We start from the raw sequence: 17330 nt of genomic DNA, 5'->3' as shown, positions 1-17330 counted from the left end.
TGAGTGAGCTATTTGGATATTGCTTTCCCATAATCTAAGGGTCCCCATTTCTGAGAACACTGCCACACTGGTCCAATGGGCCTTAAAAATCTAGCATGTGTTGCTAAGATTCACTCTTTTTTTTTCAAAAGGAAATCCCAGTCTCTTTATTATGGAAAACTATCCATTCTGTGTGGGGACTAGGTCAGAGAAAAGGACAGTCCAGGCTTTCTCCTCCAGGTCCCAACACACAAAGGAAAAGTCTCAAGTTTCTATTCCTCCTTCTCTGGATCCCTACAAAATAGGGGGATCATTTAATACTATTTTCAATGATGAAAACTCTGCAGTTAAAGGTTTCTCCTTGGAACCAGTAACAAGTTTAGGCTTGTATTTTTTTAATGAATGCCACAGACCAAGCCAGAAGGACCTAAGGAAAGTAAGGGTCCTTAAGGAAAAATTCTTAGTGTTCTATACCCGGGCATGTAGCAGGTTTAATCTAGTCTAGGCTGTGCAGGTCCACTAAGAGGAATAATGGAACCACAGACTGGTGATGTCTGAGTAATGAACAGCAGTTTACACAATGACCCAACCTTGGAGGGAGACTATTTCCACCCCTGTCCTATGAGATCTCTCCCTTAAGGAAAGCGTTAGCCACAGCACGGCAGGGTACCTGACAATTCTATGGATGCTTCTTTAAAATCAGAAGCAGCACCCTGCCCACCCTGGAACAGTCAAACAGGGAAAACAAATTAAAGGCTGCAGCCTCAGGCAGCAGGGCCTCAACGGGTGCCTGGAATTGAGAGGAGAGGGAGCAAAACCAAGGCAGTGATCTTATTTGTCCTTCTTGCTTTCCCCAGCTGGCACTGTGGTAAGGGTTGGGGCCACAGACTGCTCCTCTGGGGTGTTGTTTCCAGTCTTTGATATCTTCTTAGATATCAAATTCACGAATTACATTCTCCTCAGAGAAGGTCCCAAGAGACAGCTTGTCCTTTCTTGTCAATCTGTGGCTGCCACATTACCTCCTTGCCACCTTGGAACAGGATCAGGGTAGGGAGTTGCTTGGTGAGGGATGATGTCCTCACTTTGTACCTGGTACTAACATCGGTATAGTGTCCAACATCCACCTTCCCAAAATTTAGCCCTGTACAGTTGTACTTGAGGGAGAGGTCAGCATAGATAGGAGCAAATGATTGGCAGTCATTAGACCAATTGGCAAAGAACTCCACAATCCAAGTGACCCTCTTGTCCCGCTCCAGTTCCTCGTCAATAGTTTTATCACTGAAGTACTTGATGTACTCAGGGTCCATATACAGAGGGGGTTTGCAGGTCATCAGGAACACTATGCAGAGTGTGATGTAAAGCAGGCCCATGCGAGTAGCCAGGCGGAAGAAAAGAATTGTGTTGGCCACTTTACTAAACATGAAAATGTTGCCTACATGTTGCTCCACGGTGATTGCAGTTCTTCATCATCACAATGGCACTGAGAAACATCAGGATCTCCACTTCTCTCTAGTCAAAATCACACGGATTACTGTCTTCGCGTTGGGTGGGCAAACCGTGGCAAAGCGGTGGTAGTTTCCTCACAAGTAGGAAAGCGGCAGAGAGCAGAGCAGAGCAGACAGAAGGCAGTAAGGTGGAGCCAGCCATCATGAAAGCCTCAGCACCGAATACCTAAAATTCACTCTTATTGAACTTTGTACCTATAACCTTGAATATGTGTATGATTTTAAAACCGATGGGTGTGCATGTGTTTATTTTACTTTATTTTATCTCTGAGGTTTAAATGGTATTCAGAGAAAACTTCTGTTAGAAAGTCAGCCATTAGCCATTTAGTACACTGCATGTTCTATAATTGTATATAAATGTTAAATAATCTTATATGACAATTGAATTTTTAGTAATATACTTTTAATCAATTCATACATGGAGGCAAAGATAACCAGCCAGCATTTCTGAGTCCTCATTATACCAAGACAGAGACATCAAAACATGTCAATAGCATCAATTAAGAGTTACCAAATGTCTGAGATTTCTCTTTTTAAATCATGAACATTCTCCATAATGAATTATTAGTATGTCAGCATTCTTTCTCCTAACAGATTCATGCTACTTAGTTCAGCTCTCATGGGAAATTAAACCAACCAAAATTAACTATAAAAAATCTTTCTGCATCATTTAATAATGCAAATTTGAGGTAACAAGGGTAAATAATTGTGCATAAATATGATATGAAACAGAGGATCTCCTTGTGCTCCCAGTCAGTTGATAATTCCACTAAGGGCTTCCATTATTCTACCTTTAAATATTACCATTAGCTTGGTTTTTAACTTTTGTATAAAGAGTATATTCGTTAGTATTCTTCCACATTTTTTTCATGCAACATTATATATGTGATATTTATGCTGTTGTGAATGGTAGCAGATTTTCACTGCAGGGTAGATTTCCATTGTGTGAATGTACCACAATTTTACTCTACCAGTGGTAGATCTTTGGGCTGTTTTTTTTTTTTTTTTTTTTTGCTATTAAGAATACGATAATTGGAACAATTACAGTGGGTGTATTGTGATTCTGCATAATAGTTAACTTTGCATTTCCCTGATGAGTGATGGTGGTAAGCACATTTTCATGTTTAACATTTGAACATCTTTTTGAATTATGTGCTTACTCAAATCTTTGTATTGTCAATCTCAAATCACTGTAGGAGTTTGGAATACATACTAAGCAAGCACAAGGCCCTGGGACCCAGCACAAAAAGTTATTCAAAAATAACTTTTGAAAAAGTTATTTTTATATACTGGGCAATGGTACTTTGCAAAATTTATGTTTTAAAAATGTCTCCTCCCAGTCTAACAATATGGTTCACTGATGAACATAATGGTGTCTTTTAAAAACAATAGTCTTTTATCAGCCTTCTTAGGTTAGTATTCTTTGGAACAATGTTCAGTAGTTTCTTTCTGTCCCAAGGTCCTGAGTATACTCTTATATTTTATTCTTGGAACTACATTTACCTTTAAGATTTAGGACTAGAATGCATCTCAAAATAGCAATTGTATATATAGTGATCAAGATTTGTTTTTATGTGAATATCAACTGATTTAGTACCATATGTTGAAAAAATAATTCTTCTTTCAACTCTATTATTGGCACTGCAATATTGTCTAATTGGTTTACTGCAAGAGAGTAAATGGGTATCTCAGAAATTATTTGCTGCTACTGGCTAAGCTTCCTACCCTTGCACCAAGGCAGCACTCTCTTCATCAATGCAATTTAAAATTAGCTCAATATTTGGTATTTTAAAATTAATTCCTTAGATGTTTTAGGTCCTTTACATTTTAGAATGAACTTGCCACAAGAAAAAATGCCGAGTGCTTGCTTGATTGAGAGACCATGAGATCTACATAAAGAAGGGCAGAACTGACATCTTTTTAAATTTTTTAATTAAAATTTTATTTTGTTCTAATTTGTTGTATATTACAGTAGAATGCATTTATACATTTTGATAGATCATACATAAATGGAGTGTAAGCCCTCGTTTTTCTTATTATAAATATTGCAGGATCACATTGGTCATGCAGTCACGTATGTACATAAGGTAATAATGTATGTTTCACTCTATTCTCATTCCTACCCTTTCCCTTCCCCTCCCTTCACTCCCCTCTACCTATTATAAAGTATCTCTATTTTTCCCTATCCCCCACCTTATTGTGAATTAGCATCCGCATATCAGAGAAAATATTCGGTCTTTGGTTTTTTGGGTTTGGCTTATTTCACTTAGCATGATATTCTCTAACTATGTCCATTTACCAATAAATGTCATAATTGCATTCTTCTTTAAAGCTGAGTAATATTCCATCATATACATATCATATATATGTGGTATACATACATATATGTATAAATATATGAGATATATATATATATATCACATTTTCTGTGAATATATATATCACATTCATCTGTTGAAGGGCACCTATGTTGGTTCCATAGTTTAGCTATGGTGAATTGTGCTGCTATAGATATTGATGTGACTGTGTCACTGTAGTATGTTGATTTTAACTCCTTTGGGTATAAACTGAGGAGTGGGGTAGCTGGGTCAAATGGTGGTTCTATTCTAAGTTTTCTTAGTAAACGTCATACTGCTTTCCAGAGTGGCTGTACCATTTTGCAGTCCTACCAGCAATGTAGGAATATACCTTTTTCCCCACATCCTCGCCAACATTTATTGTTGATGGTATTCTTGATCATTGCCATTCCAATTGGAGTGAGATGAAATCTTACAGTACTTTTGATTTGCATTTCTGTAATTGCTAGAGATGTTGAACTTTTTTTCCCTATATTTGTTGATTAATTGTATATCTTCTTCTGTGTCTGTTCAGTTCCTTAGCCCATTTATTGATTGGGTTTTTTTTTTTTTTTGGTGTTAAGTTTTTTGAGTTCTTTATATATCCTAGAGATCAATGCTTTATCTGAGGTGCATGTGGTAAAGACATCATAATAAAAGTGAGTCTTCCATTCAATGAGTATAGTATTTTTTTTGCAAATTTTTTTGTAAATTTTTTGTAAATTTTTTGAAAAATTATGTTTTAATTTCCTAATTGTTTAACAAAAATTCAATGTACTTTATATGTTTAACAGTGAATTTACTAAATTTGATTATTTCTTTTAATAATTTGCAGACTTTGCACAAATGATTATTATTCTTGCAAAAACAGATATCTTTTTTTTTTTTTTTTTTTTTTTTTGCTCTTCAGGCTGTTTCTTCCCCACTTATCACACTATTTAGGAATGTTAGCATGATATTGAATAGAAGCACAAATAGCGGACATCTTGTCTTGTTTCCAAGTTCAGGAGAACAGTGTTCAGTATTTTGTCCATATGTTGACATTAGGTGTAGGTTGTCATTGTCTTAGATACCCTTTATCACATAAGGAAGATCTCTCTATTACTTCTTAGCTGTTTTAATACTAAAATGGTATTAGATATTATCAAATGATTTTTCTGTATCTATGGATTTAAATCTTGTGATATTTCCCCTTTATTTGATAAGAATGATGAAGTATATTGATTAATTTTCTAATGTTTAACCAATCTTGCATTCCTGGAATAAATCCCCTTGTCTTATCTAGTTTAGGAATGTTCCCTTTCATTTTTGTTGATAAAAGTATTTAGCCTTATTTTACTTTCCTTGTTATGATATGATTTGGGGATCAGTGTTATTCTGGTCTTATATAAGAATATGAGAATAATCCCCTTCTTTCTCTATTTTCTCAGAGATTACATGCAACATTGATATTATTCACATTACGTTTTCCTTAAATATTTGGAGGGATTCACCTGTGAAGATACCTGGGTTTCCTGTTTTTGTGCGTGTCTGGCAAGTTTGTAAACCATAAATTCAATTTCTTTGAATTTTCTAAAATTGTGTTTTTCAAGATTTATGTATTTCACTAGTTTGCAAACATCTTAGCAAAAGGCCTTCATAATATGTTCTTTTGTGATTGAGATATAATTGTCTTGTTTCCAATTTTATCTTAAAGTGTAAGATTCAGTGGGATTTAGAGCATTCCAGGGTTGGGCAACCTTCACCACTATTCACTCTAGAACTTTTCTGCCATCCAAAGAGATCATGGCAGTCACTCCTTGTTCCCTCCCCGCCATCCCTCAGGCTCTGGAAACCACTAAGCTCCTCGCTGTCTCTATAAATTTGCCTTTCTGGACATTTTGTATAAACAGTCATACACGCCATGACTTTTTGAGTCTGGCTTCCTTCACTTAGTGTAATGTTTTTAAGGTTCACTGTGTCCTATCACTACTTTGTTGCTTTTTTAGGATCCACCAATATCCCATTGTAATGGTCCAGCACATTTTGTTTATTCCTTAGTTGGTGGGCATTTGGGTTGTTTTCACTTTCTGAATGTTATGAATGCTGTTCCTGTGGAAACTTGTGTAAAACATTTTGTGTGAACACATCTCTTCAATTTCTGTGATGAATATCTAAGAGAGTTTTCTGAGTCACAGTCCAACTCTGTAGTTAACATTTTCAGGAAGGGCCAAGCATAGCAGCTATCTCACCTTATGTTTCCACCAGAGGATTGAAGTCCTCATTTCTCCACTTCTGTACCAGAACTGTTTCCTTTATCATTTTAGCAGTCATCCTAATAATGTGGCTATGATTTTCACTTTGTTGACTACTAATCCTGAGTATCAAAGCACATCCCTGCTCTATTTTCATTTCTACAATCTGTGGTGGCGTTGTCTCTCTCATAACTCAGCAGGGCAATTTGTATCTTCCTTGTACTTTCAAATTATCAGTCTTGCCGGCGTGCTATCAGATTTTGTCAAACTTTAAAGAGCACACTTTCAACTTTGTCAATTTTCTCTGTTATTTACTTGTTTTTTCTGTTATATTCTGAAATCTCATTCTATTGACTTTGATTTACTGTTTTTGTAGTTCTATGAACTATAAGTTTAGGTCACTTTTTTCAATCTTTATTTGAATTCTACCGTATGCACTAAAGCAATAATTTCTCTCCAAAGCACTAATTTAGGTGAATCTTTCCCTGACCAAAAAAAAAAAAAAAAAAAAAAAAAAAAAAACCTAATATATTTTCACTAGTATTCAGTCAAAAACATTTTCTAACATACATTCTGAATTTTTTTGTTGACTCATGAATTCTTTGGAAGCTCATTGCTTATCCAGGTGTTTGGAGATCATTCATTTTTCTGTCATAAATTTCCAACTTGTTTTCACTGTGGTCAGAAAATATGCTCTAAATAATTTACATCTTTAGAGATATTTTGAGACTTGAAATTAATACCAAACATATAAAGACATCTACAAAATATCTTGAAATCAATGGTCATGACTTTTCATTTCAAGGTTTGAACCTAAAAAGGATCTAATTCTTGTTCTTTACCTCCTTCATGTATATTTATGTTTTTAAGATATTTTTGTAGTTTTAGATGGAGAGAATGCCTTTATTTTATTTATTTATTTTTATGTCATGCTTAGGATCAAACCCAGGGCCTCACATATGCTAAGTAAGTGCTCTATCACTGAGCTACTGCCACAGCTCCTCATGTTTGTTTGTTTGTTTGTTTGTTTGTTTATTGGTGCTGGGGACTGGACCCAGGGCCTTTTTCCAGCTAGGCAAGCACTCTACCAACTGAGCTATATCGCCAGCCCCCTCATGTATATTTAAATAAAAATATAACAATAACAAAACCTGTGCATGAACTCTGTGTTCCTCTATGTATATAAACATCTTTATTAGTTATGATTAGTTTATGATTATTAAAGGGGGATTTATTAGATTAGCTTAGATGATCAGAAGCTGGAGAGTCCCAGAGTGGCCTTCTGAACACTGGAGAGCCAGAGGACCCAGAAGTTGCTTAGTAGAAAAAGTTGGAGCCTCAGAACAAGAAGTACCAACAATGCACCCCACTCTGAGACTAAAGATCTGGGAACTCTGTGGAGCATCACTGGTCATTGTCCACATTGGACTGGTAAAGGAGCTGAAGTTCAATGTCCTCTGGTGATGGCAGCAGTAATCAACGTACCCATTCAGGGAGACTGGATCTTGCATCTGCCTCTGCTGCCTCTTTCTTCTGTCTTGTGTTCCATCTGAATCCTCAGTCTATGGGACTCTGATGCCTATGTTCAGGGCAGGTCTCCCCTCAGCTTGCTGCCCCACATGCCAGTCATCTCTGGAAACACGCCCATCAACACAACCCCAAATCTCTTAATTCTAGGCATTGCTTAATCCAGTCGATTTGACAATCCAGACTAACCATCACACCATCCTATAACAGTTTATCCTATAAACCACAGTGTTCACATCACTTGGGCAAATTTTAATTATTAAAAAGATGAATGAAGATTTTTCTCATTCAACAATGTAATCAAAACATCTGAATCTTAGAAATTATGTGGAAATTCTTTCTATATGATCTGACATTACTGCCAATTTTGTCCTTGAATTTCATCGAGTCAAGGTCAAGACAACACTTAATGGACATAACTGTATACCTTATTCATTGGCTCACAACATGTGTCCTAAGTCCTTAGAAGTCTTGTCCATCTTGTCAATGATTTTCCTATTTTTATTACCTTGTAACAAATGCTTTGCTTTCTGTATTCCTTGTTATCAAATCTACGTAAGAGATGGTGCAGAGCATATCAATACTGATACAGAGAATATATAACAGCTTCAAATAGAAAAGGGCAGAGAAAAGTAAAAGTGAAAGAGAAGCCACCAGTCTCTGTCACTGGTTTTTACAAACTTGAAATCAATCAAAACTCTGAGATTCCTCATTCAAATGACCAAAAAAAAACCTTGCAAAGAAATTGAGTCTTCACAGTTTTCAAAGAATAACATAGATTCTTAATGCATTGTCTTTGACATGGCTAGTGAGTACAAAACATAAAGTATTTCCTTCCACTTCTTTTACATGAGATTCTGATTTCATGGCTAATGTGTACTACAACAGGCCAAGCAGTATTGAGAGCCAGACTCCACTTTCAGGATAGGTAGCTAATGCAATAGAAAATGACACTATTATCTCAAAGGCTTAAAATAATAAGGGTTGTTTCTATTTCTTAGCACAAGTTGGAGAGAGGCTTTTGCTTACAGTATTCATGCAGGTCCAAGCTCAGGGATATGTGTTTCTAAATTCACACTGGCAGTAGAGATGAAATGTGGCGAATCATACAAAGGATATAAATTTTTTTCTCAGAAATGACATGTATCATTTCCACCATCATTTTATTGCTAAATAAAGTCATGTGACCACATCTAATATCAAAATATAGAGATGGCGAGGTACAATCTTATTATGTGTCCAGACAGAGGCCATGTGAAATGTTCGCGGCAGCCCTGCCAGCCAGCCGAGCATCTCACATGGCCTGTACTGCAGGTTTGTTGAAAGTTTATCAAATCATACTACTACATAGCCACAGCATGCCTAGAGTAAAAAGGCTAACAACACCAAACGTTGGAAAGTATTTGAAACCACCAGAGTTCTCATACATGGGCTAGTGGGAGTGTAAAACAACACAACCACTTTGGAAAGAGGTTTGGCAATTGCAATAAAGTTAAATACACAGCTACATGTTTTCCCTCCAATTCTAATCCAAGAGAACTGAAATCATACATCCACAGAAACTCTTGAACAAGAATTATCCACAATCGTTAAATTTATTCACGATAAATCAGATTCATTCACAAATAGCCAAAATCAGTCTACATGTCTATTGACAGGAGGATGGATAAACTGTCATATGTTTATATAGTGGATGTTATTCATTAAAAAGGACCAGACTATTATTATACCCCAAAACATGTGCTGAGTAAAAGAAGTCAAGAAACAAATAGCATTCAATACATAACATTTAGATACAGAATGGGCAAAACTAACTTAAAATGATAGTCATATGGATTTAGCACCAAGGATTTGGAAATTGACCAGGAAGGAACACAAGGAACTTTTTTGACTGACAGGATATTCCTTGTCATGAGTAAATGTGCATATGTTTCTCAAAACTAACTGAGCCATTCCATTAATATTTGAGCATTTTCTCTATGTTAATAATATCTTGATGTTTTAGAATTTAAAAAGGATTCAGAGGACACTTTGTTTATATAATTTTTATTTACAATTTATTTGACAAACAAGTATTCATTAATCATTTCAGGATATTCAGGTTTACTTCAGACTTTAAGGTAATGAAGTTTTTGGGGGACTGGGTTGTGGCTCAGTGGTAGAGCACTTGCCTAGTATGTGCGAGGCACTGGGTTCGATTCTTGGCACCACATATAAATAAATGAATAAAATAATAAAAAAGGTCTAACAACATCTAAAAATTTTTTTAAACAAAAAAGTTTTGGGACACAATAATACATTAATGAACTTATTATCAAAAATATCAACATGACTTTGATGGACTTGGAAGACAGTAAAATTTTCATATACCCTATCTCAAAGTATAAAACTCAGTGCAGTTAGTTGTTTGCTCAAATTTTTTAAATAAGGAAAAACTGTATTAAAAAAGACACACTGAGTTACGTAGACTCTGACACCTCGTGGGCATTTCCACCCTTAACTTCAACTGTGAAACAGCTTTTAACTAGTTACCAGCATCACTTAGGAAAAAGTGATGGAGATTCAGAGGAAGGTAGATGGAGGTTCTTATGTGGATATGCCGCCGAACTATCTAGCAAGATATTAAATTACTCTCCTTTTTTTTTTTTTCATGCTGAGAAATATAGAAAGCACCAAAATAGCATCTGGCACAAAAAGATAAACTGAATGAGCCTGCACTCGGTCTCGCCTCTGAGCACCCCTGATAGACACGCTTTCTCCTCCTCTCATGACTCCGCCAGTTCTTCTTATCCACTTTGCTTTTCATATTCTCCTCTTATTTCTGTTTTCTATGCTTTCCTCCTTCTTATTCTTCTTCTGGCTTTTTAAAAATATGTGACAAGTGGTGGGGACATGAGAGAAAGGCTTATTATAGATATTTATAGAATCTCTTTTCTGATTGCCTTCAAATAGGTTACCTAATATCTTAGTTTTTAAATAGCAATGAATTTGGAAATCATGGGAAATACCTTTCTATGACAAAGATGAATTCTATATAATTTTAAGCATAGAAATTTAAGCCTAGGAGGTTCATATTCAGATGGAGTTTGAACCTTTTCTGGAAATACAAGAAAATTCCGGACATTAACCCTTTGGGGGAAGGAACAAGTAAAGAATCTCTGGGCAGCTGAGAATGGGAAAATCAGTCTCCTCCACCATTAAATCCAACTCGACATGTGCACTTGCTCATTTGTCCTTAGCAAACAGACGTCAGGTCCTTGAGCCCAAGTCCATGACAACTTCTGCATTTAAGTTGTTCGACATGAAAAAAATTTTAACTGGGATCTCCGTTGTTTGTATTTTTAAATGCAGCTCCAATTGTATTATATTTTTCTTCTTTTTACTAACATTGCCTCTTGATGAGAATCACATTAAGCATTTTGGGGAGGAAATTCACAGAAGAGATGCTATGTTGTCATTGTCCTCTTAAGTCACACGTAATTGTCCCATTACTGGCATTAGCTCTGACCGTCCATGAAGGGGGCTCTGGCTGGGTTTTCTTCCTGCTGTTCTTTTGTTTCATTTGTAGGGAAATACTTTGAGACTTGGACACACATTGTTTCTCATTAAGTGCTCACCCATAGTTTTAGCATCCACTGATATTTCTTGGCTAAATTCATCATTATTCTGATTGTTTTCTAATTGTGATTATAACCCATTATTATCAATCTTGTTCAAAATCAATCAAAATGGGTCAGTGGGAATCTCTCCACGTGGATTCCGGGTCCTTCTGAGCCCACCCTCTCATTCATTGAGACTTTCTTTCTTTCTGACACAAAATACTGTTCCGGGTGGTTTTCCCTCCTCTGGCTCTCTGTAAGAGGCCCAGCACCTTTGATGAAGGATGTGTACGAGAAGTCACCATCTAGACAATAGCATGCTCAGTATTACTGGGGTGTTGCTATTCTCAGACAGAGCTAGGGAATGTGTGTTGTGCATACAGGCTTATTTCGGACTACTTTCCAATGTTGGAAACTGTCAGTTTCCACTGAAAGATCCATCACCCCAAGTTTATCCAGTGCGCTCCTTTTCTACTTTAACTCCTGCCTCTGACACTCATTGCCACTGTCCTTCCTCCCCAGTCTCTGCTTCCATCTGAGCTGCTGCATACTGCTGTCCACTGAAGCTCTTCTGGCTCCCCTGATTCCAAAACCAGGCGCCGAGGCCACCACACCTACAGGACTCCTTCTCCCACGGCTTCTCCACCCGGCTGCGAGGGGAGCAAGTCCTCATTCAAAAGTCAAAACCACCAAGTGATTCCCAAAGACTTATTCATCCATGTCCTACAAGACAGAGGCAGGTGGGAAGAGTGGATTGAATATGTTAGGATTTTGTTCAAAGAAATACCTGTGTCAGAGAAAACAGGGAAGAAGCCAGACAACCCTTGGGGAACGGTGGGGGTGCTGCGTCCATCCCTGCCATGCTCAATCATGGGGTGCAGACAGCCTGCGGCAAGGAATCTGGGAGCATCCAGAGCTGCCCAGCTGCCAACACCTCTCAGCAATTACACTCCCTGGGTCTGGAGAAGAGTGACGACATTCTCATGCTGCCCAAACTAATTTAATTTTTCCCTGATGACAGTTAGGTTACAATATTATAACTCAGAATAAAGTCAGCATTCCATTAAAATAAGCCTTCTTACATAAATGATACTTTAGAAGCACACCCAATTCGACACCATTTGCCAAACCATAGGCCCTTTATTTTTTTTTTTTTAATCACAACTCAAAGATGAAGACAATGCCACATTATGTTAACCCTTTCACAAGAAGATTTCTGGAAATGTGCAATTGAGGAACTTTCTAGAAAAGAGTTGTTATTGAATGACAGGATATTGCTTATCCAAGCCCTGAACCACCCGTCAGGTGTTATGAACCAATTCTAAACATGGAGGCTGAGCAGGACTTTCTAAAAGAATTTTTTAGTCAACTTTATTCCTTATCTGTGGCTCATATATTTCAGAACCTGGATCATTCATTTAGAAAGTTGGTGCTTGTTTCGAATCAAACATTACATTCCCACATTCATGAATAAGCAAATATGAACAATGGGCAGATTGTTTACATTTTGAAAAATGTAAGAAAGAGGGAGGGCATCGTGGAAATGGAAAGCTATTCTACGCTGCGAAATTTTATTTGGCACTTTCAGACATAATCCCGGACCTCAGAATTACTATTCAGCATTTTCTACTCTCCTGAATTTTACCTTTGAATGTAATTCTCACAACTTTAACATCAATTTGGATGAAAGCCACATGTTTAAGCTTCACTAACTCCGCTCAAATTTGGCATATACAGGGAATGTAGCAAGTAGTGGTAAGTATTGACATAAAACTAAATGCAGCAGACAAATATATGAAAAAGTAACATACCTGTAATAGCTTTATAATGAAAGTTTTGAAATCTCATTTTGACAAATATCTCTGAAATTTAGTTTATAATTCCAGTGGGAGAAATACACAGGGGGAAAGAATTTGAGAAGATAAAACCTAAGGCCAAATCATTATTCATATGATAAGGGAGAAAACTATTTATAAAAATACTTACAGTTTATAATAGTTAACACTTTGCCTATTTATTTATGTATGTATTTATTTATTTATTTTGCAGTGCTGGGCATTGAACCCAGGGCCTTGTGCTTGCAACTGAGCTATATCCCAGCCCACTCTGCCCATTTTTGATGAGTGCCTACCATGAGTCAGACACACTATTAAGAGACAATAGCCTTTAGTCACATGTATTTATTGAGTCATTAAATGTGGCTAGTTCCAGCTGAAGCTGTACTGCAAGTATAAAATGCCACTTAGATGTCAGAGACTTGAAAAAATAAGAATGCAAAATATGTGAAATAGTTCATTAACATTTTACACTGATTACATGTGAAATGAAAATATTTAGAATATTTTGGGTAAAATTGAATATGGATATGACTTAACAATCTTTTTTGTACTTTCCTAATGTGGGCACTAGATAATTTAGAATTACAAAAATATAAATTCCATCATATTTCTATTGGGAATTTGTGATTAGTTCTATCACAATACATATTCATGATTTTTGCAGAACAAATCCATCTTTCCATCCTTCATGGAGCCCAGTAGGATGGCTCGCCCTCCCTCCCTTTGAAGTTAAGTGTGGCCAAGAGGCTTCCTTGAACCAAAGGGTTTTGAGAAGTGTCACTTCCCAGAAGAGGCTTTGAGAGCCAGTATGCAATTACCTCCCCTGGCTGCCGTTACTGCAGGAGCATGTCGCAAAGAGGTCCCTGTCTTCCCAGCTACCTTGTGACTAAGATCAGAATGCTCCACCTGCATTGTGGGCACAGAGATTGAGGCAGATAAAGGCTTTTACTAAATACTCCAAAAACGTGCAATAGAAAATAGCCTGCCCCAAAGAAGTAAAAAATAATTACTTAAAAATCAATTGTGTGCAGATCTTGGATTCTAGTCCTATTCTCCAATTCTTCCTTGAAGACAGGACTGATTCTATGCGTGAAGGAAGATGAGCCTGCAGCCTTTTGTTGAACTGGAAAGTAAGAAACTGTGCAAAAGAAAAAAACCAAAGCCAACTTGAAGTGCTCCAGATGGCCAGAATTGAAACAATTGAAATAATATCATACTTCATTGTATTTCAAAGTATAAAATAAATATGCCCAAATCCATGCTGACATAAATTAATTGTTGAATAAATAAATGAATGAGAGAGGCAAATTGAGTTTTCCCTACAGAGGAATTCTAAATAATTGACGTTAGCAGAGGTGAAGTTCAACTCCTCACCCCCAAGTGTGGGCCATGCATACTATTTGTGTCCAGATAATACAGAATGGAGACACGCCTGTGGGAAACTTAACTTCACATGGAGAAGTCTGAAGAACACTAGGATTTCCAGGTGGCCACGTTCACGCATCGATTACGAGTCATATTGATGGCATGTGTCCTGGACGGATGTTGGGAACAGTACTTCATCTTCGTGGTCTTCCTTGTCAATAATTATTAATTAATAATCCTAATAATAACCCACCTAATCTGAGGGGAAAAAAACCATGAGGGTCATTCTGTAAGATACCACACTGAGACCTCTCCAAACTGTCAAGGTCATGTAAAAGCAAGGAAAGGCTGAGAAACCATCGCAGCCCAAAGCAAGCAAAGGAGACACAACTGGCCTCTTAAACAGAATCTAGGAATAAAAAGAGAACTTTAAAGAAAGCCTAGTAAGGTCTAAATAAATATATGAGCTCAGTAAATAATGTTATATCATGTATCATATACTCAAGAGTTGTGCCCGTAGCATGTGCCATAGTAACAGGAGATGCTAACAGCGGGGGAGGGGGTGGGGGGGGAATGTGTGTGGTAAGAGAACTTACAATACTGTCTTTTAAGAGCTTTCAGTATATCTGAAACTTCTAGGCTAAAAATTGTATTTAAATATCAAAAAGTTTGTAGCCACTTTGAAAATGTCCTGATTCCTTAACTGTAAGACAGATAAGCAGGATTCAGGTCTTTCACCTCCTGCATGACCTCCTAGGAACTTTTCCTGACCCCGGAGGCAATCGCACGGGTTAGAAGCTTCCCTCATGAAGAGAGAACAGGAGCCTTCACTCAGGAAGATTTGGGGTCTTTGTATTGGTATTTGTTGTTTCAATTAGCCTTGAAAAAAATCACAGAAATCCATAGTTTTTAGGAATTAGGCTAAAATTAGTAAAACAAGAACATATGAAACGATGTTTATTGCCCCCATTCCTTCAGTGGAGTTAATTCCTTCAGCTTTGTTCTGAATCTAATCAAATTTGGATGAAAATTTTGCTGATTTTTACCTATAAAATGAGTTTCAATCCATGCCCCTGCAAATAAACTGGATGATAGAAATGACTTCCCTCAAAGTCACTGTTAACTCATTGGTATAAACATATGTACAGAGTGGGGGTCCTGAATGGATGTTATTTTACATTATGGGGTTAGGATTTTATACATACATTTGCATCCCTAGTCATTCTCATAAAACTAAATTCAAATTCAAATCAAATAACCTTAGGATGAGGACCCCACCATCTTCTCTTTCTTTTTCCCTTTGCCTTCTTCCACCATCCCTCTCTCTTCTTTCTCAAATTTTACAGTTTTTTTCTTCCCAATATTTCTCCATGTTTTGGAGAGAAGCATGAATCGGAGGTTTCCAAGTACCTCAGGGTGCAGGTTGCTGGGTGGGAAGAGGCGGAAGTACAAGCACACCCCCATAGCAAGGTGTGAATGGGCAGCTCAGCAGCAGCATGACCTTCACTGTGCATCTACCAGAGTCACATGTGACCTGCAGCCATTGCTCACGTATTCCGCCGGAACCCTTTATCCATGAGCTAAGAATGAAGGAGGAAATGGAAAAATTACTGTGCAAATTATTTTCCTCAATCTGCTCTCACTCCACTTTGCCTTCAATGATTCGTCTCAAAATATTTTGCTTTCTTTCCATTTTCTCTTTCTGTAAAGCAGAACCACTACTTAGTGTTGGATTCTACATAAATACACATGCAATACCAGAGTTGTACCCACGTTTCCTTCTCTGTGCAGGGTTACCTTCTTATATGCAACTGCTCATTTCTCCTTGTGTGAAATACCTCTAAAACTGTCGTTTTAGGGACTGGAGGTGTTACTTAGTGATAGAGCACTTCCCCAGCATGGTCTCAGCACTGCAAAAAATTAATGTTGTTTATGCAGCCAGCATTCTAGATTCTACAAGATGAATAATTATACACTCTATTTAAAGGTGAGTATTCAGTGTTTGACTAAAATTTATAGTAAATATATAAATGTTACTTTCTTCTACATAAAAACTATTCAGTTAAAATAACTTAGTCAAAGAGAACTCTACATATTCGTCAACAATGTCAGTTTGGAAAATAAAACAAGGTTCAAATTATCATATTATCTTAAAGTTCAGAGTCAGAGAACATTCTTAAAGCAAACAGCTAGAAAGAAAAACAAACCTGCTGAAAATTGTCTAAAATTCACTTTCTCTGGTAAGGTTAAAGTGAATCATCCATACAGAAGTTCAGACCCAAACTATTCTTTCTCCTTGTAAATAAACAGAATAAGTCCTTAAAGAAATTACTCAGATCTAAACCATATAGTAAATATTGTATTATATCAGTGGTTTCTGCACTTTAATTTGTAAATGTCTGCCTCTTAACTCTGCATAATTTTTTCAGTTATCAATGCTTTATTTTCCCAAGTCTACCATATCTACATATCCAGGCTATTGGATTAGGAACCATGGAAGATAAAAAAGAAATGTAAGATGCAATTTCTACCCTTTGGGAGATGACAACATTTTAACATAATATTATGATATAAAAAGAAGAAAAATTCTACTGTCATAAATGTTAAGCAGCTCAGGTAGATCAACGGTAAATCCTATGATCTGCTTATCACACCCTTTTCCAGCCCCACCTACCCACATTGAATAGAAACATCACATTGAGCAGAAATAATGGAAAACTATTCAAATTTTTTTTCCCCATTTATACAGTGACAACACAGGCGTGACCTCCATCACCTCCCCTGGTCCTCTTTCACTCTACATCCAACCTGGAGTGGTGATGAAGGTCAAGGCCCCTGGAGGGTGCCTGGCTTTATCTCTTGGGAAGCTTTGTGACTTTAGATGAGCAATTTACTCATTCTGCAGATCCAGTTTCCTCATCTAGTAAATTATGCTAATGATAGACTT

The 17330-nt window shown here is 36.9% G+C and overlaps 1 pseudogene; it reads right to left on the bottom strand.

Annotated features, from left to right (window-relative positions):
• Positions 1 to 810: 810 nt before the first annotated feature.
• Positions 811 to 1438, bottom strand: LOC124993338 (thioredoxin-related transmembrane protein 2-like; annotated as a pseudogene).
• Positions 1439 to 17330: the final 15892 nt, after the last annotated feature.

This window comes from Sciurus carolinensis, chromosome 9 (assembly GCF_902686445.1).
Source record: "Sciurus carolinensis chromosome 9, mSciCar1.2, whole genome shotgun sequence".
NCBI classification, from domain to species: Eukaryota; Metazoa; Chordata; class Mammalia; order Rodentia; family Sciuridae; genus Sciurus; species Sciurus carolinensis.
The sequence above is the reverse complement of the archived record's forward strand: the minus strand, read 5'-3'. Positions and strand labels throughout refer to the sequence as shown.